Source organism: Protopterus annectens, chromosome 16.part0 (assembly GCF_019279795.1).
Source record: "Protopterus annectens isolate FY-2018-M chromosome 16.part0, PAN1.0, whole genome shotgun sequence".
Lineage (NCBI taxonomy): Eukaryota > Metazoa > Chordata > Ceratodontiformes > Protopteridae > Protopterus > Protopterus annectens.
In genome coordinates this window covers 595087524-595110346 of record NC_056750.1, presented here as the reverse complement: position 1 = coordinate 595110346, position 22823 = coordinate 595087524, and the positions used below count along the sequence as shown (strand labels likewise).

Here is a 22823-nt window from a genome sequence, read left to right as displayed (position 1 = left end):
ATACTGTTGTTGTGGAGTGTACCCTAACTCCCACTGTCCTGCAGTAACCTTTGAGCTCTGCAGCAACTGTCTCATAATGAATCCACATACACTTCCATGTGAACACAACTTCGTAAGTATAAGAGCATTCACTGCTTATGCAGCACAGAGCTTACCAGGCTTGTGACCTGCATAGGCTTCCTCCCTCCCCCCAGCTAATGTCAGCCATTCGGTCTTATCCTCCCCTGCTGCCCAACGTTTGTGCTGACAATTAAACACGGATCTTCTGGGGCACAGAGCATCATCCCTCTGTTGCATGGGACTGCTCAAAATCTTAAGATTGTTACAATATACGTTGGGGCATCCATGCTTTTAGGGTACATGAGAAGTAGAATTAGAAGTAAAAATACAACAACCCATAGATTGTTGCTGTAGTACTCTCCAAGAGAGAACCCTCCTTGGTTCATTGGTTCACATCTTCACAAATACATATTCAGAAGTGGAGTACAGTTTTGCACTCATCTTATTGTTGGTACTTAATGTTATGTGTGTGAGTACAGTTTTTACAATGTTTTATGTCACATTTCTTTAAGCCAGTCAGTTATGAGGAAGAGGTCTTTTTTATAATTTCTGCATGCATTGTAAGGGAAGAGGGACGAAGACCATTAAATGCAAATGTTGCTGTGATAAGAGTCACCAGACATGTGTATCTTCCTTCTGGTACAGGTTTCATAAATTGCACATGTTGGCCCAGCTGTTTTCAAAACTTTAGGGTAAAAGATGTTTGGACCTGCGATATATATCTGGAGTCCGTTTTGGTATTGGTACCATTCATATCTGTCCTAATGTCGAATAAGGTGTAAAGAAGCTACACGATGTAGAAGCACAGTGTGTCTGAGGGCAGACTGACAACAAATTGTAGGAACCGACCACTACTTCAGTCCATGAAAATACTTTGTTATGGGCAGGATTGTTGAACCTTGAAATGGAGTACTGATAATGAATGATGGCAAATCCCTTGAAGCATGTTTTCCTCTTTATTTCTCTCTCTTCTCCTCATGGGTATCATTTCCTGCAACTATTCTCACTCGCCTTTACTAATGTCTTCATACCTCTCTGGCTAATGATATGCTACTACCCATGTAGCATAAGCTGTCTAAGTCATTGTGACTACATTTTTTCAAAAAGCTCTGCTAAGCATAATTCCATTTTCCAACCATGTTTTGGCTTTGTAAACTGCTTATTGATCTAAATGCTGTAGAATATTTTTGCATTTGTAAGTATGTGTGTTTTATGGCATATCATTCTATCTTTATATATGTTTTGTTCATTTCTTATGTGATCCTGTTCGCCTGGGCTGTGTCTGCAAATGGTCATTTGAGGTCCGTGCACAACCCCGGTAAACAAATATAAATAAAGTAAATAAGCATTCGAGATGGCTTGGGCAAAATGGCAAATGTATGAGGGGAAGTTAAGAACAGAGTGGAGGTAGAATGTTGCATGTTCTTAAATGGCAGTCAAGAGAAGATTGTCTCCTGCTGTTAAGTGGATGTGTAGTGTAAACGTAGTGTAGCAGGCTATGTAATATGCCATGTAATACATTTATAAATGTACAGTAGCTGTAAGTCAGAAGTTAAATTACTGCTCAGTCAGATACCTACATCAAAACTGCAAAAATATCTGCTGTTAATTTTTGTAAGCCAATAAATTATAATGAAATCCTTCAGGTTATTCATTTGTAATTTATTCATTAGAATAAAAACTAAAATAACAGGTCTGAGATACATGTCTTGAAATGTATGATGAAATGTTGCACAGTAGGTCAAGGAGTTAACCATGCAAAGTCTCCAAATCTAAATTTCTTTACAGTTAGCTAGTCTGCAGGACATGCAGATTTTAACTGTAGTGTAGCAGTTGTAACACGTTTGAAACCCATCAACAGATTCTTTGTAATTCAGTCAAAATCCAGTAAGCTTATTTTAATAAAATCAATCATACTAACATGATTTATTTGAAACTAAAATAATGGAGTACGCAGTTCCTGTCCTTCTGTTGTGGCTTGTTTTCCACTTACAATCTCTGTATGAGCTGCATTTCCTAGATTGGAGTCACATATTTCATGTGAATTTCTGAAGCTACTTTTCTGTATAAAAATCCAGACTTGTACTGTAATACTTCCATATATAAAACCTAAGTACAAAAACAGAACCAAAGTCAAGAGCCCTAGGAAATATACGGCTATTGTATCAGCAGCTGTGTGCTCCTTAGCAATAACCACCCTCAGGCTTTACCACGCTTTCAAGGAGGACAAGATCTTTTATGATCCAGAGTGTATTTTATGGTACCCATCCAATTGTCTAAGCTATGTTTAAAGGTCGATAGGGAATCACACTGCTTGGGATGCAGGGAGAGGCTGTTCAAGCACGTGGAGGGGGTGCTAGATAACTAATATATTCTTCTATTTATTATTATTTATTTCCTGATGTAGACTAAGATCTGTTTTACTGTTTCCTGCACTATTTGACTTATCAAAAAAGTAGGTCAAGGATAATAGGATCACTGAAGATTCAGTAAGAGAAACAAAGATCTCCCCACATGAGCCTGTGTGACACTGAGGACAGGAACATTCTTGTTAGCTAATATTTTTGAGACAAGATCATTTTGATGGGAACCTGTGTGTTTTTTCAAATTTTTTGATACATCTAGCAAGATGATGCACCCTCTTGCATTTATATTCCATAATGGGTCTGACTAGAGCAGAGTTACAAGGGAAACAGTAGCTTTTCTTGGTTTTGGAAGAGATGCTTTTGGCAGTTAGCTGCAAGATATAGAAGGACTTCCCAACTACAGTTGCTGCATGGTGATCAAAGAAGATAAAGCGATCAGCCCAAGTCCCTAATCACTTTCTCACAAGATTGAGGGGTGATGTCCTGACTGAGTCACTCTTGTAGTATTCTTAACAGATGGGTTGTAGTTCTCTGACATCTGGTTTGGGTACCAAAGCTTTACCATCCTAGCACTTGCTTGTGGGTGATTACCTCAGCTAATCTGTGTAAGGGTGTAAAATGGGATGTACATGAGAGATCCTCAGATTGTCTTTGCTGTCAGCCCGAACACAGGTCGTTGCGATTGTTTGGTCACTCAGTACGATAGTTTTGCTTGTCATATCAGATAAGTGCCCTGTTAGGACCCTTCCTCTACTAAAGTTTTGACTGTTTTGCCAACTGTTACTTGATGTCAGCTAGGAGGGGAAAGTGTGAGTGCAAGAGACAATTTCTGTGCAATGACTTGCACACTGACTGTTCTGTCTAGGCCCCGAACACTACTGTAAAATGCATTCCATGTGTTATTCATTTGTTTCTAAAAACCTATGGTCTAGGCTGTCCACATTTAATACCTTCATTGAGACTCGGCTTGTGAAACACTTTGCTTACTCCACCATGTCAGAAGGCCCTCATGTAGACCTCCCACCTGAGAAAAAATTAAAAGGCCTAGAAAAGATTCTCCTTCCATTATGTCAGAATTGGACATACCCATTGAGGTGGTCATTCCCATCATGTGCCAATCGTCTTCTCATGAGCCCTTGACCTCAACCCAGACGAAGGCCAGTAGGGCTCCTAAAACCTTGCAGATGACTGGAGTCCTCTGAACTGCAGCTCATTATCTCAGTGGGCCCTCGAAGTCCCTCAGATCTTTGGCAGGAAGAGATTCACAGTACTCTGATAGAAATGTGCCATGGCTCAGAACCCCATAAGCTGCTACAAGTGGACACCACCCCTAAGCATAAAAAAAAAAAAAAAAAACCGTAAGCGCTCAACATACCCTTCTGTGTCCAAGGATAAAGAATGGATTGATTTTTCTCAGGTGTTCTTCAAGGCAATCATGTCTCTGAAGCCCTCTTCCTTTATGACCCAGCCTTCTCAGACCACACCACACAAACAGGCTTTGGATTCTTCCTCCTCTGACAAGGGACCAAAGAGAGATTCTGACCACTCCCTTGACTACTCTTCCAATTAACACTCTCCAGAACAGATTTTCTCAGATAAGGGAAACTCTTTCGTGCTGTCTCTCTCTCTCTCTCTCTCTGTCTGAATTCCCCCTTGTAAGAGGCCTCCTTTGGAGAAACCTTGCAAATCATTTTGAATGGCGGTCCAGACAGGTGTCTGATGTACAAAAGTGATACTAGAACTTATTACAGATCTGCACTCCTGCTTCTCCACTAGTTCTGCCAGTGCTAGATGCTTACCTGGATGCATTTCAACCCAACTGATTGGCATCGGTTTCTCAACCTCCTGCTCTTAGAAGGCCAGACAGGTTCTACAAAGTTTCTGAAGAACTAAAATACTAACACATAAACTCTGTGGCAGACCTGTCTACAGTATCTCTGGCCTTGGACAAACCTTCCACACTACTTCCTGGCACTAATGTTCTCCCCAGTGACAAGGACAGTTGAGCAATGGACAGGTAGAATAAAGTGTATACTATTCTGCACTTTAATTTTCAGAGGTATAAACTACTAAACTCAAATGACCAAATACTTACTCTCTGTGCAACTACCCTTAAGCAAGAGCATCAAAGAACCCCAGACCAGAATCAAAGCTGCATATGCAGTGTCTAGTGGCCCAGGCCTTTTACAAACAGCCAGGCACAGTATAAAATGCAGCTGTGATGCTGTGGATGCCTCTTCAGGCTTTTCAAGGCTTTGCAGGAACAGGGTAAGACCATGAAAGATTGCCGTCAGATTCTGCTTTCTGCAATTCTCAGAATTATCTAGCAAAATCTACCTCCTTTGCCAAAAGAGATCCTAGAACACCTCAAAGGTAAAGGAAAATTCCTAAGAAAAGATCTGATGTTCTCTGTCATTCTTCCCCACCACTGGGTTTAGGCTCCAACCCTTGGATTTGACTTTGTCGCTCTTCTCCTAGACTACAAATCCAAACCTTTAGCTCCTCACTTTACCCATGATCCCCCACCACTTCGTCCAAGCCCTCAGATCTCGTTTGCTGCATTCAAGACCAGATGAACAATCCAGCCTAGTGATATCCTTTTCTGATAATTGTTTTTTTTCTTAGAACTTTGTGCTCCTCCCTTATTAGTAGTTTGTGTGGTGTTTGGTGTAGCTTTAGATAATAACTCAGGTAGGTTAAATAGTTGTAATAATTTAGATAGTTGAATAGTTTTAAGTAGTTACTCTGGATACTTTTTAATATGCACAGTGTTCCATTTATATAGGATAAGTAGTTAACATTTGTAAAAAGTAGGATACTTAAATTAGTAGAAGTTATATTTTTCTTAGTGTTAATTCTCTGCTCTTTAGGATTTATAGTTTTTGCTAACATCTGGGACTTGGTGTGTGTGTCTGTGTTGTGTTCCTTAATGATCTTGCTTCTCTCTACTTTTTTTGTCTTGATACTAAGTCATGGTAAAAATGGATAATAAACCTACTGGATTCAAGAAATGCACTTCTTGTGGACGTAAGATACCCAATTCAGATGCCCACATGGTGTTTTTATTGTTTGGGTACTGCATATCTTGAGATGGACTGTCAGATTTGTGCCACCTGAGAGCCCTCATGGGTTGGAGAAATTAATTAATTTTGAGAGGTCTGCTTCCTGCCGGGGCTCAAACCCTCTATTACAACTTCCTCTGATCCTAAGAAGAGACCTCTGAAGTCTCCATCCTCCCTGTCAGAGCCTTCTTCAAAGAAATCCAAGAGTTTGGATCCTGATTCTTGGGATCCGACTTCTATGCGATCTCCCTCAGATCCTGTTTGTTCCTTGGATCCAACGGCTCTGGGTCTGTCAACCAGTTCCCCTGTTCTCATAGCTTTAGATCCAAAGGCTTTGGATCCAGGAACTAGGCCTTGTATTATGGATCCTAACATCCAGACAGTCTTGCCGACTCTGCCAGAAAAGATCTTCCAAACTCCCTGTAAGCCATCCAGACCACCTTCTACTACTACTTCCAGATCTTTCAGGAGTTTGTCCCGAAGTCAACATGAGCAGAATGATGCAGAAGTTTCTTCGAGCTCAGATTCAGTTGGGGATGCTTCCAGTTCTGTCCCCGTTGGATCATGAGCCTCTTTGGAGTCCAGGGATCTGAGATCTCTGAGAGGTATGGCGTTGGAGCTGAAGTCTTGTATTTCAGATCCAGCTGCTACTGTGACCAGCTGTGCACCTTTATCTTCAAGTCCGAGTGGGTCTTGTAAGTGAGAGGTCTGTGCCGGGTCCAAAGGCCAAGGCTCTGCTTCATTTGGCATTGAGACATCCCTTCCCTTAGGAGTCTTGGTCCTAGACATCTCTGGTCTGATCCTGTCTGGAAAGCATGGATCTGGGGACGTCGGCCGGTTCCTTTCCTCCCCTGCTTTGGCCCCAAGGGAGGAAATGGTGGTTTCCCCGGGTCCTTCTGCCTTCTAGGTTATGGAAAGGGTGTTCTCCACTACTGGGGATATGTTCTCTTGTATCTTTGCTCCTTTCCGTTGTTCTCCAGCAGTTGTGAGCTCAAAACCTGTCATTTCTGTCTGGTCAGATCAGCCAGTTCCAGAAGGCCACCAGTCACATTCCCCTCCTTCTCTGATACCTCCCCAGACCACACCACGCCACTGGGGGGAGGGGTGTCCCTCAGAAAAGGATGTGTAAAAATGAGGTACACAGACTCCTCTATGGAGTCTGTCACTGAAGGCATACTTTGAGGAAGGTGAAGGGTTCCTAGATCTCCACCCAGCGATGTTCCCTTTGGGGACATCATGGAAATCTTAGGCAAAGGGGTGGTTAGGTCAGCCCAAAATCCTTCACAGGAAGAGTCTCTGCTGTTGGAGGCCTTTGGGACTGGCCCATCAGCATCTTGGGTGAACCCATTAACCTAGTTTCCCATCAGGCCTGGAAAGAACTGGACACTGTTGAACCTGTCCCAAAACAACCTGACAAGATTCTATCCCTGCCTGCTAATCATCAGTACTGGATTAAAGGCATTGCAGTTGATGCCATTGTTGTGGCAACAGCAGTGAAAAAGGAGTTAGGACAACAGAGCTCCTCTGTCCAACCTCTGAACAAAGAGTACAGAGCAATGGAGAGAATTGGGAAGTGTATTTACACCTTGGCAACTTTCACTCTAAAGTCATTAAATTTATATGGCACATTTCACATGCCTGCAAAGGGATTTGATCAAGGAATTGTCAAATTCTCTTGCTGAGTACATGATTGTGGAGAACCTCAGGAAGGTTTCTATGCAGCTGGCCACTCTTCTTTTGTCTGTTCGTTGATGAGGTTAATTTCCCATACTGCGGAAGACACCTCTTTAGCAGCTAGCTAAGGCATAACTATGCATCGTCATGCCTGGATGAGGCTCTGCAACTTTGCAAAACTCTTTATGGTGTCTTTTATTAATGACCTTTTTGACATTTCCTCCCTTGTCGGACAGTCTGTTAACGAAACACCCATAGCGAGTAGGAAGGAAAGACCTTGTCTGCCATTAGCATCAAGTTTTCAAACCTCTCACTGTACCTTCACCAGGAACCAAAGAGGTGGTAAGAAACTGTGGATGTTCTGTAGTCCTATCTCACTTTCATTCTTACTCTTGGGATTGGAGCCGAACCTCGGCTCTAACTCGGCCATACTATAGCTCAAAAACTTCTTGTTGGCTTGTGACTAGGAGGTATACATCGTGCATCACTACTATACCCCAAATCTTGTTTGCTGCTCTTTAGCTCAGAAGTGATTCTTCTTGGCTAAGGCCAAGTGGTATTTTTCAATATTTTTCTTGTCATTGTTGGATAAGATTTTGTTGTCTTGCTAGTTTTGTGTGTTTATTGCATTCTTTGTCTGTTTTGGAGTATTTGCTGCTTATTCCTCTGTGTATTTGTTGTACGTTGTTTGGCCGTTCTTCCATTGAACTTTGTGGTATCCCTGCATTGCTAATCTCCTGTGTGGCTGCCTTCCCTTTGGACTTGGCCCGTTTAAGTTAGAGGACCTAGTCCTCATTCTGTTTGTCTCCCGTTGGGCTAGGCCCATTTAAATTAGAGGACCTAGTCCTCTGTTCTGTTTTCCATTTCTTCCTGGGCTAGGCCCGTTTAAATTAGAGGACCTAGTCCTCAGTTTGTTCTCCTTCCTCTTAGTGCTAGGCCCATTTAAATTAGAGGACCTAGTCCTCTGTTTATCCTTTCTCTGTCTACTTGTGTGTTGTTTTGCGGATTGTGGTTTTTTGAATTATGTCTAAAGACACTAAGGATCATAAGCCTTTGGGCTTCAAAAAGTGTACTAAATGTGCCTAGAAGATGTCCTTGACTGATGGGCACAAATTGTGTGCTTACTGTTTGGGGGCTATTCACCTCCAAGAGTCTTGCCTGTTTTGCTATGCATTCAGACCTCATGTTCTTTAGGAGAGGAAGAACAGACTGATATTGAAGGGACTATTAAAACATTCCTTTGAGGAGGAATTGACATCCTCATCGTCCAGTTCTAAATCTCCTTCCTCCTCCATAAAAGACAGACCTAAAACTACAAAAAGGTGGTCTCCCACCCATTATGTTTCATCGGAGCCGCCATACAAAATTGCTAAACACCCTCTTCGGCACCACTGATTTCGGTGCCGACAGAGGTTAGCTTAGTGGATCCATCAGTCTTGGCTCCAGAAAATTCGAAGCCAATAACTGACACTACTTCTTGGAGCCGGTCATCTGAACTTCGACCGGTTTCCCCGACTCTTAGGTCGCCTATGTTCCAACGATCTAGATCCCTCACTTTATCTTCCAGGTCCTCTAGGAGCCTTTCTGATAAGGACGTCGAGAGAGTGGTGCATAGACTGCTTCAGACTTTGGTGCTGGCAGATTTGCTTTCAGCCCTGTCCCAGTCGGTTCCGGAGCCCAATGTGCCCCCACACCTGATCAATGTTCCTCCTCCGAGCCTCTCTGAGCCTTCGGAGACAGAGTTGTCAGTACCTCCGGTTGTGGATAGGTCGGTTCCAGCTACCTCGTTTGGTTTCTCGGTTCCGATATCCACTCCCTTTCGGTGCTGTCCACAGGGTCTAGGGTCCTCAGCTCTCCAGTGGCGCCCGAGGGGGACGCTTCGAATCAAACTTCGGTTCTGAGCCTACCTCTTAGTGCTTTGGCTCAGTTGAGCTTGGGACCCCACATCAGCCTCTGAGCCCATCTCCTTGGCACCAAGGGCTGCCTGAGGAGTGTGCTGTCCAGATCTTCAGCTCCATCCAGAGGTACCGACACTCTTCCCCCAAGGTGCCTTCAGTCCCAGCTCCCTCTCTCTCCCAATACAGCAGAGCCCTGCAGCCTCAGGATACCTCCATGAGTGGTCCCCAGTCTTCCAAGGTCTCTCCAGAATGCCTGTCTGAGGAACCACCTAGGAAGAAAACTTGTAAGAGGAAACATGTTGACTCCCCTGATGAGTCTTTTACATCAGACACTGACCTCGAGGAGTCAGAAGGGTCCTCCAAGTCATCCTCTGATGATATCTCATTCGCAGATATCCTTGAGATCCTTAAACAGAGAGGCGGCTGGCCCACCACATCCCCTTCTGATGAGGAGTCAATGTACCTGAAGGCTTTTGGGTCTCAATCCTCCGCCTCTTGGGTGTCTCCTCCTTTCGACTAGCTACTGGATTTAGTAAGTCAAAAGGTGTGGAAATCTCCTGATTCTGTGGAACGAGTTCCTAGAAGACCAAACAAATTTTTGTCAGCACCCTAGAATAAGGACTTTCTTTCTAAGGGTGTACCAGTAAATGCCATGGTGGTGGCGGCAGCCACCAAGAAGGAACTTGCCGAAACTTCCTCCATTGTCCATCCACCGAACAAGGAGTCTCGAACGATGGATAGGTATGGGAAGCATGTCTTTTCTTCAGCGGCTTTTACAATTCGATCGCTGAACTACCTGTCCCACTTCACAAGGCTCCAGAGAGATCTCCTAAAAGAGCTGAGAGACTCTACAGGATAACTTATCTGACGCGGTATCTCAGAAGGTCAACGCACAGATGTCTACCATTAATTCTATTGTAAACTCCTCCATGAGGCTGATTTCGTATGCAGAGGATAGAGCGAGTAGGGCAGCGGGTTCAGGAGTCTCTCTCAGAAGACACTCCTGGATGCATTTGTGTAATTTTGCAGAGGCCTTTGTCTACATTTGCCAACGCCCCATTTGACGGATCCTCATTGTTCCGAACCAAGGTAAAGGATACACTCACCAGGTGCGAGCAATAAGGAAAAACCCTGCCTGCCGTGAAAGTCTGTTTTTCCATCCCTTCTAGACCCTATCCCAAAGGGCAGAAGGGCGGCAAAATGCGATTCAGAAAATCGCAGAGGTTTTTTCAGGACGCACAAGATGATTCCTTCTCCAGAGGCAGAGGAGGAAAATAATGGTAGATGCCGCCCTAGAGGTAGAGGGGACCCACAGAACCAGGGAGACCGTGATTCCTTTTGTGGTGATCCCTATCAGCGCTCCTGAAAGGAGGTCCGACTGCACGTCTCTGGAGCCAATCGGCAGTCGTATTTCTTTATACCCAGAAGCCTGGCACGACGTCACTCAAGACAAGTGGGTATTAAAGATAATTACCAGAGGTTACCATATTCCCTTCTCTTCTCCACCCCTTCAGACCAGACGAATCCCTGATGTGCCACCCAATCACAGGGATTTAGCAGCTCTAGAAATCCAAAAGTTGCTTGTGAAGAGGATCATTCAACCCGTCCCCGCAGACCAAGTAGGATTAGGGACTTACTCCATATTCTTTGTGGTGCCAAAAAGAACAGGGGACATGAGACCCATTTTAGATCTCAGCAAATTGAACGAATCTGTACAGAGGTCCAAGTTCCGAATGGTCACCTTATAGTCGATACTCCCATTGTTAGGGAAAGACATTTGGATATGCTCCATAGAACTCCAAGATGCTTACTACCACATCAAAATGGACAGGGCATTGAGGAGTCACTTACGCTTCCGGCTGGGAGCCAGTCATTATCAGTTCCGCACCCTGCCCTTTGGTCTCACCACAGCCCCCAGGGTGTTAAAATGTATGGCAGTGGTTACGGCTCACTTGAGATGTCCGGGATTCCAAGTGTTTCCATATCTGGACGACTGGCTCCTGACTGCCACCACTAGGCATCTACTGTTACAGGCCAGGGATGCTGCCATTTCAACTTGCCTGCAGTTGGAATTACAGTAAATTGGCAAAAATCTGCATTGTCGCCCCCTCAGCATGTGAATTTTATTGGCGCTGAAATAGACATAGTCTCGATGAGGGCTTACCTTACCATGGAAATAATTCAGCATCTAAGGGAACAAGTCTTGAACTTGCTTCCACTAACAAAAGTCAAAGCAAAGGTGGTGCTCAAGCTGTTAGGGACCATGGCTTCCACAATAATACTAGTTCCATTAGCCAGACTGCACATGAGGGTCCTGCAGTGGTTACTTTTTGCCCAGTGATCACTGCAGTACCTTCCTCTGTCTCACCCCATCCTGATAACAAATTTATGCAAACAGGATCTTCGTTGATAGATTCAGACCAGCAATCTAAACACAGACACACCATTTGTTCCTCCCCCCCAGTTGCCACTGTGACCACGGATGACTCCCAGATAGGGTGGGGGGGCCATTATCTAGGGAGAACAGTCCAAGGCACATGGCAATATCACAAGGCTCATTTGCATATCAACATCTTAGAGATGAGGGCAGTGCTTCTAGTGTTGCAAGCACTTCACAGCTTTCTCCCTCTAGGGACGATTGCAATCCACTCGGACAACATGTCAGTGGTATGGTACCTAAACAAACAATGAGGAACCAAGTCTTACCCCTTCTGCAGAGAAGCCCTATGAGTATGGGAGTGGGCAGTGTCGTCCCAGGGCTTTCTGATAGCAATGCACATCCCCTGGAAATCCATTGTCATAGCCGACAGGCTCAGCAAGTCTATTCTGATGCCTCACGAGTGGTCTCAGAACACACACATTGCAGAACAAATTTTTCGCAAATGGGGTCAGCCCTGCTGCAATCTCTTTGCCACCCCTCTCAATGCCAAATGCAGCAGCTATTTTACCCTGATTCCCCCGAAAGTGGAAGCACCAAGAGAAGCACTCGTTCATGATTGGCCCTCGGAACTTAGCTATGCTTCCCTGCCTTCCCCCTCATATTGAAGGTAATTCAGAAACCAATATCCTCGGGAAGCAGAATGATCCTAATAGCTCCTTACTTGCTTCTCTCCACACCGTCAACTTGACAGCTTGGCTACTCCAATTCCATCCCTAGTCAGGCTTTTCATGACTTTTATCCTGAGGTTGTACACATCCTGTCATCTTCTCACAAACCTTCTACCAGGACGATTTATTCCAGTAAATGGAAAAGATTCTCCTTTTGGGCATGTGAGAGAAACTTTGATCCTTACACAGCTCCCATTTCTGCCGTTTTAGACTTCCTCTCGCAGTTATTTAACCAAGGCTCAGCAGCGGCAACTGTCAAAGTCCAGTTGGCAGCCATTTCCACCTTTCATGTTGCTAATGAACCTAATCTTATGGATCATAAGCTTTGTAGAGCCTTCCTCAAAGGGACCACTTTGCTAAGACCCCTAGTCATGGATCCCGTGGCTCCATGGGATTTGAACTTTGTTCTCCATAAACTTACATCAAGTCCGTTCGAACCTTCAGCAACATGTGACCTCAAGTTTCTAACTTGGAAAACTATGTTTTAGTGGCTATCACCTCTGCAAGAAGGGTCTCTGTACTGCAAGCTCTTTCCATTAAGCCCCCTTATTTGATATTTCATAAAGATAGGGTCTCTTTGCAGACAAACCCTTCCTTTATTCCTAAGGTTTCTTCTCATGCCAACATTAGTAAATCTATTGAGTTGCCTGTGTTCTTCCCTACGTTTTCTAACAAGGCAGAATACAAATTCCACCAATTGGATGTGCATATAGAGTTGTGTTTTTATCTGGACAGAACTAAAGGTTTCAGAAGGTCAGTTCAGGTGTTTGTCTCCTTTTCAGACTCTAGGAGGGGTCTTCTAGTTTCTAAAGTCACACTATCTCACTGGATTTCCAGTTGCATTTCATTTATCTATTCCTCCTGTGGTAAATATCTTCCTTTCATAGTGAAAGCTCTTCCTACCAGGTCTATGTCTACCTCGGTAACCTTTCAGGCTAGAATCCCAATAGACAGCATTTGTGCTGCAGCAACATGGGCTTCGCCTCACACATTCATTACTCACTACAAATTGGATATGGCTTCTAGGAACAGGTCTTCCTTTGGTTCCACAGTACTCAGGAGCATTTTCCAATGAGCCACGCAAGATGAAGGTGCTAGGGAAGCTGTCCCATAAGTAAGAATGAAAGTGAGATAGGACTACAGAACATAAAGAAGTTATGTCCTTACCATAATGTTGGATGTTTGTAGTCCATCTCGCTCTTCATTCTTAGAAACCATCCCTCCTGCCCCCTCCTTGAGGATCTGGGGGTAGAGTGCCTACTGCTTTTTTGTTAGTCCTTTCGATTTGGTTTGTTCTTTGTCTCTGTATTTTGTCCTTGCAGCAAACAAGATCTGAGGAATAGTAGTGATGCATGATGGGAAACCACATAGCCATGAGCCAACAAGAAGTTTTTGAGCTACAGTATGGCTGAGTCGGAGCCGAGGTTCAGCTCCGATCCCAAGAGTAAGAATGAAGAGCAAGATGGACTACAAACATCGAACGTTATGGTAAGAACATAACTTTTTCCGTAAGTCTTGAGGGACATTTCCTAGATACGTTGGGAGATTCCTCTTCCAGAGGTAGAGGGTTCAATGATAGGTGCCAACTTAGGGGCAGAGTGGGGTCTGAAGAACCAGAGTTTTCAGGATTCCTTTCCTGATATACCCTAACAGCACTCCTGAAGTGAAGGGGTGCTCTTCTCTAGAGGCAGTCGGGAGGACATTTTGCTTTGCACTCAGAAACCTGAACAAAAATCACACAAAAAAAAAAAAATAAAAAATTGGTGCTAAATGTCATATCCAAAGAATATTATGTTCTCTTTTCCCTTCCATGTACAGAAACCAACAAGAAGGTCCCCGATGTTCCACCCAATCAGAGGGAGTCAGCAGCTCTAGAGGTTCAAAAGCTGCTTCAAAAGAGTCATCCAAAAGGTCCTGACCATACAAATAAGATTTGGAACTTACTCCTGCTTCTTTTTGTTGCCAGAGAAAACGAGGGTTACCAAAGACCAGTCCTGGATCTAAACAGACTGAATCAGTTTGCAAAGAAGTCCAAGTTCTAGATGGTTATAGTACGATCCATTTTGCCACTTTTGTGCAAGAACTATTGGATGTGCTCCATAGATTTCCAGGATACATACTACCACATAAAGATACACAAGTGCTCCAGTAAATTTCTGGCTGGGAGCAAGTCCATTACCAGTTCAGACCATTGCCCTTTGGACTTGCCACAGCCCCCTGGGTGTTTACCAAATGCATGGCAGTGGTGGCAACTCATTTGCGGCTCCAAGGATTACAGGTGTTTCCTTACTTAGATGACTGGCTCCTGACTGCCCGAACCAGGTATCAGCTACTACAGGCCATAGCCTGCTAGATACCTCTATGTCCTTAGAGACTTCTATAAATTTTGCAAAATCAAAACTAGATCCATCGTTCATTGGGTTCAGTTGGACACTCAGAGGACAGTGGCATACCTACCATTGCAGAGAATGACTACGAAATCAGATGCAGGACATGTTGTTTCACCTTCTCCTTCAGCAAGACTGGTCCTGCAAGAATTAGGATCCATGGCAGCAACTATAGTCTTGGTCCCTTTGCCCAGGTTCTTCTTGAGAGTTCTACAGTGGACCTTAGCTGTTCAGTGGTCGATTCTACGCCAAACCTTCTCCACACGAGTGAAACATGCACTGATCTGCATGCGCCATGTACAGTGGTGGCTTCAATACCAAGACTTGCACTGTTCTCTCCCCCCCCCCCCCTCCAACAGCCACAGTGACCACAGACCAACTGAGGGAGAGCATTACATGGGAAAGATGGTCCAAGACACATGGTCCCTTGCAGAGACCAATTTGCACATAAACGTCCTAGAGATGAGAGCAGTCCTATCATTGCAAGCCTTCCAAGATGATCTTTCTCTGGGGATTGTTGCTTTTCACAGAGACGTCAGTAGTCTGGTACATCAACAAGCAAGGAGGAGCCCGTTCTTACCTGTCATGCAGGGAGGCCATGATGAGGGTCTGGGAATGGGTGATTTGTTCGGACTGCTTTCTAGTTGCAACACATGCTGGGGGTAAAACCAGCATGTTAACAGACACTCAGCAGGTCCATTCTGGCTCTTCACGAGTGGACCCTCAATTAATCAGTAACAAATATGATTTTCAGCCATTGGGCCAGCCTTGCTGTGATCTTTTTGCATCCCCCCCTTCTCCAAGAGGTGGAGATATTAACAATTATTTGGAAATTAAGGAATATGAGTGGATCCTGAGACTTGCCAGTGTTTCCGCGCCTGGTTTAAATAGCTTGGTAAGCCTTAAACCAATTTTGGTTAGGCTGAGTAGGACAAGATTATAACAGCTATAGTAATGTATATATGTTTTAATATTTTAATACTACTGTTTTTAGATGTTCTTTTTAATTGTTCAAGTCATGTGATTTCTTGACTGCTGTTCACATGACTTATTTGGACTTGTATTAAAGGGTAGAGAATTTTTGTATTTTTAGTATTGATGAAGGATTGTATCCGAAAGCTCTGCTGTGTTTTGTATTAAAGTGGTTTTTCCTTTCATGTGTCTTCTTCTCTTTGATCCCTCCTCAGGGGGAGTCACTAAGGGATGCTCTAGTCCAAGATTGGCTCCGAGGTCTCCTTTATTCTTTCCCCCCCTTCCCCTAATACCAATTTTTCTCCAAAAGGCAAGAAGGTCTAAGTGTTCAGTCATCCTCATTGCCCCCTTCTGGCCTCACCAAGTGTGGTTCTCCTTCCTATGGTCTCATCTCAAGCATCCTCCCTGGATTTTGGAGCCTATCCAGGGCCTCCTATCTCACCCATCAGAATTTCGACACCCCAGTCTCCAAACCCTCAAACTGACCACATGGTGTTTCCAGTTCCACTGACTGTTAGACAGTTCATGCTTGCCTCCCCAGTCAAGAATATTTTTCTGGCCTCTCAGAAGTCTTCCACCCTGAAGTTTACAAAATAAGCGGAAGAGGTTTTCTTTGTGGGCCAGCAAAGAACATTGACCCCTTTTCAGCAACTGTTCCTGACATTTTCTCTTTTCTTAGTTGTTTATTTGATCAAGGAGTTCGTTTTTCTACAAACAAGCTACAACTTTCAACAATTTCAAATTTTCATGCGGGGCATGGACATGCTTCCTCATGGGCCTCTAAATTATGTAAAGCCTTCTTGAAAGGGTTTTTTCTATTCTGACCTCCTATCAAAGAACCTTGTTTGTGATGGGATCTCACAGTGGTGTTACAAGGGCTAACACAGAAGCCTTTTGAACCATCAGGGACTTGATTTAAAGTTTCTTTCCTGGAAAACTGTTCCGGTAGCATTGACATTGGCGAAGAGTCTCTGAATTACAGGGCTTGTCTTCAAAGTCCCCTTACATAATTTTACATACTAACCCTCCCTTTATGCCTAAGTTGCCACTGAATCGAACTTTAATCAGTCCATCCAACTGCTGGTATTGTTTCCTAAGTTTACAAATAAGGGTGAATACATGTTGCACCTTCTTGATGTCCATAGGCAGTTACATTTTTATCTTCACAGAACAAAGCAGCATAGGAAATCCGATACTCTTTCTTTCCTACTCCTACTCATTTGGGTCAGGCAGTTTCCAAAGTTACTTTGTCAAAATGGATCTCCGACTGTATTTTATGGATTTATCACATGCAGGTTTGGCTGTACCCCGGCCACCCAAAGCTCATCCTACCAGATCTGTGGCTACTTCCGTGGCCTTCTCTTCCAGGTCTGCAGTTGTGGGTATTTGTGCAGCAGCCACTTGGTCTACGATTCATACCTGTGTTACTCATTACAAGCTGGACATTATTTCTAGAAACAGAAGCTGCCTTTGGTTCAGTGATGCTCAGCCATGTTCTTCCATAAGGGTCACCCCAGAGAAATGTAGCCGGGGACTCTTACCCAGTGGTGAAGAAGAATGAAAGAGACTGCATCAGATTTAAAAGTTATGTACTTACCATAAATAGGTATCTGTGTTGTCTTCTTTCATTCTTCCTCACCCGCCCCCCCCCCACCATCCCCCTTCCTATGTTCCTGGAAGAATTCTAGAGGAAGTTAGAACCCATAGGTTGTACGTTTGGACCTCTGTAGGTAACAAGTAGTTCCTGTAGAGATTGTTATTTAGACACAGCAAACTTGATCTGAGGGCTTGGAGGAAGCGGTAGGGAATCATGGGTAAAGGGAGGAGCTAAAGGCTTGGATCCGAAATCTAGGAGAAGAGCGGCTGAGTCAGATCTCTGAGGGTCCGATCCTAAACCCAGTGGTGAGCTGTGCGTGTGTGTCACAGCTAAGACATATGATTTGATGAAGGCTAGTAAGCCGAAAGCGCTTATCAGGGAATTTTACTGTGCTCCTGTTATTGTTGTTTTTACTGAAGATTAAAGTTCGTTTTTAACATTTTTACAGCTGTGGTGGAACCGAGGATTTTTTCCTACTACGTTTCTACATTTATGCTCGGAGCCTTCAGCAATATAGCTACATTTTCTTCATCTTAATTTATTAGATGTTAAATGAATGTTTACATAACACCAACTTTAAAAATATATAAATATCTATTCTAAAAAAAAACTACTAACATATAAACTTTTTATCTTTAATAAAGGGATAATAGAGCACGCTTCATTCAACCCAGGAGGCATTGTATCATTTAATTTAAACTGCCAAATAAGTTTCCTAACCAACAAGTTTTGTTCAGTAATATAGCCCTTTGGGTCTCTTTTTACCTGCTCCAGAATTTGTAAATTTAAACCTGTGACTAGGGCAAATACATATGTGCATTAGTAGCTTTTGCCTTGTTAACCTGTGCATAAATTCTCTCCTTTAGGTTTTTGAAGGTTTTCCCTATATAAAAAGCAGGACAAGAATCACACCATGCAATATAGACTATCCAACTTGACTAACAGTTGAAATGCCCTTTAACTTTAAATTCGTGCCCTTTGATATAAAAAGTATCCCCCACTAATATAAACTGGCACTGCCTACAACGCTCACATTTAAACATACCACTATTACTCTGCTTGTTCACATTCCTGACTTTTCTTTCCAGTAGATTATTGAAACATTTATTTTTCCTATACACCATTTTTTGACCATCACCCACCAACTTCCTCGAGTGTTCATCAGAAAATATAATGAGCCAGTTTTCTAAAATATAATCTACTATTATAGGTATACTAGAGGTGCCAGTGGTAAAAATTGGAATAAAGGGTTTACCAAAGTCCACCCCTTTATCCACTCTCACCATGGAGTGCTTTAGATTAAGTGGTCCACCACAAATACTAAAAGGTTTTGGTAGCAAGGGCATATAAAATTCTCTCTGCCTTTTACCCACAACTTTGTTCTTAATGTTCAATAAGAATTCGGTTGGATAGGCCCACTTAATAAACATCTCCAGCAATTTGTCACACTCCACTAAAATTACAGAATCATCTGAAACCATTCTAGCAAGCCTTACCAGCTGGCCTTTAACCACATCTTTTCTCTTGAATTTTGGGTGCCAGCTATTGTAGCGGAGATAACAGTTGGAGAAAGTGGTCTTCCTATGGATGTTAGAAATAAAATACTTGTTCACACCATCTTTAGACAATATCACATCCAAAAATGTGATACTATCACCATCATAAGAAAAAGGAAATTTTTAAATTTTAAAGAAAAATGAATATAATAAGAGCAAAAAGGGGCACATTAAGCAGAAATAAAGCAAAGTGACTGCATGTGTTTTGGCAAAGTGCTATGTTTTGGCATTACTACGACTTCATATTGTATAAAGAGTGTAACTAAAGTTATTCAAAGTATCTCAAAGTGTATAAAAGTGCTTACAGTGTGTGTTTATTACTGTGCATGTGTTAGAGAGTTTGTGTGCAAAATGCAGCTATTTCATGAAATGCAGTCTAGGTATAGCCATTTCAAAACATTTCTTGTGCTAGGTGTGTCTGTTTGCAGAGTGCTGCCATTACAGAGTGTTTCTTGCACTATAGAGAATTGCCTAGCAAGGTACCACCATTTTGGGGACTTTTCAGTGTGCTGTATGCAGTTATTCGCAATGTGCAATTACTTCGAAAAGTTACTGAGTTTAAGGCAGAGATGTTTGACCTATTTGCATTGTGCAGTTATTGAAATGCTTTTTTAAAAATGATGATAAACAACTTTAGCATTTAGCCTTTCAGATAGTATTACAAGAGTGTTAAACCACTTGAGAAGTTTATTTTGCAAAATCCAGTTATTCAGAGGTACTACGAGTTGGTCTATTAGCGTTATTTCGAAAAGCCCAAAAGGTATAAATTCAGAAGCACAAAGGCATTGGGCAAAGTTACAAATACTGGCATATGTGCTTATGCATCTGTTTGTGATTATTTGCAAAGCCCTTCACTGGTATGTGTTAATATGGCAGACAGATTTCGAAAACCACTACCACTTGTATTTGATCAGAATATTGCAGAGAATTGTGGAATATTTCAGCAAGAGTACAATATTTTTATGCAAGCAGCTTATGTAGATAGAGATGCATGCACCAGGGCATTCATTTTGCTAAACCTAGCTGGGTCAGAGGCCATAGAAAGAGTGCGTTCATTTGTGTATGCACCTGCTGTGTATGAGGTAGAAGGTGAAAACCATAATATTGTTGTATAAGCTGAATCAAAGGAAGACTCGTAGTGTTTGAAGCGCAAGTTCAGAGAAATGTGTAACCCCCAGACAAATACTACAGTAGACAGGCATTTGTTTTATATGTGAGAGATCAGAAAACAGGGGAAACATTTGCAACTTTTATAACTGACCTGAGAAACCGAGTTAAAACATGTCAGTTTGGTCACTTAAAAAATGAGCTGATAAAGGACAGGTTTGTATGTGGTATTAACAGTGCTGGTGTGAGAAAAATTTTACTTTGTGATGGTGATTTAACATTAAGCAAAGCCATAGATTTGGCAAATCCATGAGGTGACAGAAAAACACACAAGTATGCTTGCGAGTGACAGGAGCATGGTTTCACTTGCCTCTAAAGCAAATGTAGACAGCATGCAGCACATGGCAAACAAAAGTAGGCCCAAGCACGTGGCAGCTTCAGGGTTTCCAAGGAAGACGTGCAGCTTTCCAGCAAATTTTAAAATGGGAGCTTGGTCCAGCTCAGTGCAGTAAAAGCATGAATCAGCAAAATCCAAGTCTAACTTTATTGTTAACTATTGCAGTTGTGGTACAAAACATGAGTCTAAAAGAGAGAAGTGCTTAGCATTTGGTCAGCAATGTCATAAGTGTAAAAAATGGAAACATTTCCAAAAGTTTTGTAATTTTAGTAAATCTCACACAGTTGTAAAGAAAGGTCGCGCAAAAAAGTTGATCAGGTAGAGTCGAAGCAGTCAGCTTTCTATGTAGATGGTGTATCTTTGCGTGATGAAAGAGTTGATGCAGTTAATTTATTAACAAGGAGCGAAGTATATTGTACTGTCCAGATTAATAGAAAATTCACAGAGCTTAAAGTAGACACTGGTTCAAAGTGTGATGTTATATCAGTAAGCCAAAGAAAAAATATCCAGCCTCCGTTAAAGGTGTAGAAGACAAAAAGAAGAAAACTACAAAACAAAACTTCGTAACACCATCACGGCAGTTCTCCTCTTCAGTGATTCTGTCCTTAAGATTCAAAACTCCAAGACATGCGAAAAGATTAAAAACAAATAATTTATTAAAACAAAACAAGCACTAAAAAAAGAGAATAAACGTCCGATGAGCGCTTTCGGCTATTCAGCGTTCTTCAGATCGTAAAGCTTTCTCCAATTTTGGTATTTAAAAAGAAAAACCTAACCAATCATTTGTCCACTTCCGACTTCATAATCAAACTGTTGACCAATGCCTGAAGCAATAATATTAGTTCCTTATTGGAGAAGAAGTAGCCGAGATATACTTCATTATTTATCCATCAGAGCCAATCCGGCGAAAAAGATACTCGCTATTACTTCCTTGGTTGCACCTTCCCTGCCATAGGTCCATAGGAATGTTAACTGACTGGATAGAAACTGGGCATTCGATCAAGATTTGGCTAAAAGAACTACTTTTAACATTTTTATAGTCAACCAGTTGGATGGAACTTTTCACCAGTCACTAACATTCTCCTTTTCATGGCTTGCCCATTATTGGTCCTAAAGGGCCGTTGCATTAAGTGAATCTCCAATCATATAGGAGCCTCATTAATGAGTAAGTGGCGTGGTTAAAGAATCAATCGCCATTCCTGTCACCCGTGTATCCTTTGCATTTTTCAGTACAAATCCATCACGGCCATAAGCTATGTTCATTCATTGTAAAGAAGTGAATCTAAACGACCAAGATAAAAAAAAAATTTATAAAATCTCTTGGGTCATTAACCAATGGAATAGCAATATAGTAACTAATGTGTACCCAATCAAATAACAGCATTGAAAGACCAATGATCACTCTTGCTCCTCAAGTGCCTCGTCTTAACACTGGCTTAGAGCAGCCATTGGGACAAGACTTACCCAATGATAGTTTAGGTCATGCTCATTAATGTAATATACAATTTAACAGCCAAAGAGCAGGTAAATTTACATTTTATTCTTCATAGAATCTCTTGCATAATAATCACAACTGTATAGTTGATTAGCGCAGTCCTATAATGGCAATTGAATGGAATACTACTTTAGTGATGATTTGGGTGGCATTGACTCCTTATTTAGGCAGAGTGCAGGTTCAATAATTAAACAAAACGGCGCACTCTATAAAATCTCTGCATATGTAGCTTTGCTCACATATTCTCCATAAGACCTCTTAGATAGCGATCGAAGCTATATAATTGGCTAATAGATACCTATAGTAGCTGTTGAATAAGGCACTGCTTTTAGTGTAATTTGAAAATAAAATGCAACAACAAAATGAGAGGTGCAGCTGTGTTCTGTTCACCATCAGATCTTTACATATATACCAGGCAAAATGGTGAGCCAAATACCAGTCACAGATTAGTCTTGCACAGGCTCTTGATTCTGTAAGCTGCGATGTTTCGCTGCGTAGAATCATTCTTTATTTACATTAAGATGATTAATCATTTTGAGGTTATTTACTCAAGGCCAATAAAAATAAATACGTACATCCTTTAGAAATCCATCACGGCCATAGGCTATATTCGGACATTAGAGAAAAATAAAATAAGGAATTTTTCATATTGTTCTTCATAAAATCTCTTGGATCAATAACAAATAGAATAGCAATGTAGTACAGATGTATACCCAATCAGGTATCAACATTGGAAAGCCAATGATCACTCTTGCTCCTCATATGCCTCGTCTTAACACTGGCTTAGAATAGCCATTTAGCAAACGCAAAAAGGTAACAGCTTGAGTGCATCCCATTTGGGTCTAGTAGTTAACTTATCAAGGACCATTTTGAGTCCAGAACAGATTTCAATACTACAGCGTGGTTTAAGTTTTATACCACCTTTGCCTTCAGATTTAAATGAATTTATGATTCCTCTCAGACTTTTCTGCTGGAATGTTTCTTTGAAATGTATTTTCGGAGATGATAGTAGACAGGAAATTTCCCCAGGAAACCCAGTAATTTTGTGCCAATAAACTCTCCAGCGACTGAACTTTTTTTAAAGTGATGTGAGTTTATTTATTTATTTATTTAATTTATTTTACATTTGTTGACCGGGCTAGTC

At 42.2% G+C, this 22823-nt stretch overlaps 1 protein-coding gene across 1 annotated transcript in view; it reads left to right on the top strand.

Moving 5' to 3' along the window:
* The window catches only part of UAP1L1 (UDP-N-acetylglucosamine pyrophosphorylase 1 like 1), a 397656-nt gene that overhangs the window by 259540 nt on the left and 115293 nt on the right, over positions 1–22823 (top strand). The window lies entirely within an intron of this gene.